At 48.7% G+C, this 3,301-nt stretch overlaps 1 long non-coding RNA gene across 1 annotated transcript; it reads right to left on the bottom strand.

Moving 5' to 3' along the window:
* Nucleotides 1–304: 304 nt before the first annotated feature.
* Nucleotides 305–3,168, bottom strand: LOC106886581. The gene is made up of 3 exons (XR_001411680.1): nucleotides 2,976–3,168; nucleotides 2,248–2,320; nucleotides 305–985 (listed from the first exon to the last, which is right to left on the bottom strand). It is a non-coding gene; the product is annotated as an uncharacterized LOC106886581 (long non-coding RNA).
* Nucleotides 3,169–3,301: the final 133 nt, after the last annotated feature.

Raw genomic sequence — 3,301 nt, 5'->3', positions numbered from 1 at the left:
TTCCCCCTCATCCTATGGCTCCCCTCCCTGATCCAGAGTCCCTCTCCATCTCTCCTGGAGCCCCTTTAGGGACTGGAAGGGGCTCTAAGGTCTCCCTGGAGCCTTCTCTTCTCCAGGCTGAACACCCCCAACTCTCTCAGCCTGTCCTCACAGCAGAGGGGCTCCAGCCCTCTGAGCATCCTCGTGGCCTCCTCTGGCCCCGTTCCACCAGGTCCATGTCCTTCCTGTGCTGAGGACTCCAGAGCTGGACACAGAGCTCCAGGTGGGGTCTCCCCAGAGCGGAGCAGAGGGGCAGAATCCCCCCCTGGCCCTGCTGGCCACGCTGCTGGGGATGCAGCCCAGGATGGGGTGGCTTTCTGGGCCACCAGGGCATGTTGATGACTCGTGTTGAGCTTCTCACCCACCACCGTGTAAGTACCACGTCCTTAAGGAACCTGGCTGTCAGCATCAGACTCAGTGGATTACAGCTTGATTTTTCGAAGCCATTTCAATACAGCTCTCTGCAAGTTTATTGAAATAAAAGCCCTATTTCCTCTGCCCCGTGTTTTTGAGAACCTCCCATTTGCTACCTGTGAAAACATAAAAACCCAAACAAATTTAAATTCAATGGGAAAAGTTTTCAGATGTATTTTACAGAAGAAAATAACTATACTCAAGCAACTGTGTTGATTCCATTTCGTGTAGCTGCCCAGCCACAAAAGAGGAGGGCAAGAGATACTCAGGAGAAAGTCTGACTGAATAAAAAAAAAGTTTGAAACCAGACCCTGAAAAAGTTTATCAGAAATTGTTAGGCTGCAATTTAACGTTTTACAATTAGAGGTGTGAGTATCTTGTCTCACTCGTTATGTGACACACCCCACATATAGAATCCATATGCACAGAAAGAGCTCTATGCAAACGGCACGGCAGCGCTTACACCGAGGGAGGCTCTTCAGGTGTTTTCCATCCTTAAAAGTAAATTTCAGCTCCATGTTCCACTCTGGAACTGTAAGAAATATCCCCATCAATGATTTTACACAGGTATTTCCAAAAGCTTTTTTTGAAGACAAGGGCTTTTTGTACTCAGCCAAATTCCTGCCATCCCAGAGAGTACGCAGACGATTGTTTCATATTCTGTGCCACCAGATGAGAATCCTAATTCAAGCCTTAATGAATAAATACTCCTCCTGAAACTTCTCATAGCTTTTTCTGCCTTTAAATCAGATTACTAACAGACAGCCCCAGAACACCTGCAAAATCTACAGCCATGAGGGAGAACAAACCAAGTCCAAAATTAACTTTGAGAGTATTAACATACTTTTTTTTACAGGAACATTTCCCAGAACAAGCAGCTCCAGGGCATGCTCAGTTTGGATTCCACCACAGAAATAAGGGCATCTTGAGATATTTTATCCTTTATCTCTCATCAGAGAGAAGGATATAGGAAATCTGAGGTTGGAAGGATGGGACTTTCTATACCTTTTCTGCATTTCTAACAAAGGTCAGAGTGGAACAGGCTCATAACAGCAGTTTTTTTTCTAACAAAGGTCAGAGTGGAACAGGCTCGTAACAGCAGTCATTTTTCCTAAAAGAGACATAAAGTCCTAATCTTGGTTTCATCGGAAGCAATATATTTTGTCACTGACCAGCTGTTGCCCTTTGTGCGTTCCAACACAGCAAGCACACAACAGGTATAAAGTTTTACTGACTTCAGTGAGTTACTCATATGCTAAACTGATAGAATCACAGGATGGTCAAGGTGGGAAGGGACCTCTGGAGGTCATCTGGCCCAACATACCCACTCACACAGGCCCACCTAGAGCTGGCTACCTGTGACCAGGAGGCTTTTTAATATCTTAGAATCACAGAAGGGTTCGGGTTGGAAAGGAGACCTTAAAGAACATCAAGTTCCAACCCCCCTGCCCTGGGCACGGACACCTCCCACCAGATCAGGTTGCTCAAAGCCCCATCCAGCCAGGTCTTATCTCCAAGGAGACTTTCTGGTGTATCAGCCACTCCTCCCACTTCTGTGGCATCAGCAATTAATTAATTAATTTTAAAAGGCACCAAAACTGTTGAGACAATATTGATTTTTAAAAAACGAAGCAAGCATCCCCAAATTGGAATAATGTTTCATCATAGGAAAAAAATATAAATTATTTGCTAGTCTTTTTGTTTTTATAGAACATTGCTGTTAAATAGAGTATCCACTCAATTATTAAACTATTAATCCTTCTAATTTAAGCACAGGGAAAATGAAACACATACTTTTGATTTCGCCAGCAACTCACGCTCACAAAAATGCTTGGCGTGCAGGAAGGAGTAACACCAGATGGAAAACCTGCAGGTAAACAAAATTTAAGAACACATAGCATTATTAAGGTATTAATGATTTGATGCTCAGAGGGCTGGAGCACCTCTCCTATGAGGACAGGCTGAGAGAGTTGGGGTTGTTCAGCCTGGAGAAGACTCCGGGGAGACCCTATAATCCCTTCCAGTTGCTAAAAGGGTTCCAGGAGAGATGGGGAGGGACTCTTCATCAGGGAGTGGAGCCATAGGATGAGGGGGAAGGGTTTTAAACTGAAAGAGGGGAGACTGAGATGAGATCTTAGGAAGAAATTCTTTGCTGTGAGGGTGGTGAGGCACTGGAAGAGGTTGCCCAGAGAAGCTGTGGCTGCCCCATCCCTGGAGGGGTTCAAGGCCAGGCTGGATGGGGCTTGGAGCAACCTGGTCTGGTGGGAGGTGTCCCTGCCCAGGGCAGGGGGTTGGAACTGGATGATCTTTAAGGTCCCTTCCAACCCAAACCATTCTATGATTCTACGATTAATAAGGCAACGAGCTCTTCCTAGGGGAGATAATGCTCCAAATCCATTGGCAACAGCAAGTTTCAAAGTTTTTTATCCGGGAAATTCCCTGTTGCAACCTCCTGTGGTTGGGGGGCTGACAGGCCCCAGGTGGGCTGACAGGCCCCAGCTCCCCCAGGCCGCAGGACATACCTGTGGCACCGGTAACGTCCTTTTGCCTCAGAGGCGCTGCCAGGCCCATGACTGCAGGCAACACCCAATCCCCCACCACAGCTCGCCCTTGTGGGCAGCTGAGGGGTCTGTCCAGGGGAGGCACGGCCACTACCGAGCCCGAGGGCCCCGCTCCCCACAGGCCCCCACCGCCGCGGGCTCCAGCCGAGGCCCTGAGGGACCCGTCACTGCGCAGGCGCAGCCCCGCCCCCGCTTCTTTCCTCGACGCTGATTGGGTAGAAAGGACGCGTTGCCTGGGGGGGGTTCCCGCCTCCTCGGCGTGCGGTTGCTGTGGCAACCAGGGGCGG

The sequence above is a fragment of the Calidris pugnax genome, unplaced genomic scaffold (assembly GCF_001431845.1).
Source record: "Calidris pugnax isolate Ruff unplaced genomic scaffold, ASM143184v1 scaffold5, whole genome shotgun sequence".
In the NCBI taxonomy this organism is placed as follows: Eukaryota; Metazoa; Chordata; class Aves; order Charadriiformes; family Scolopacidae; genus Calidris; species Calidris pugnax.
This window is presented reverse-complemented; position numbering and strand designations above follow the sequence as displayed.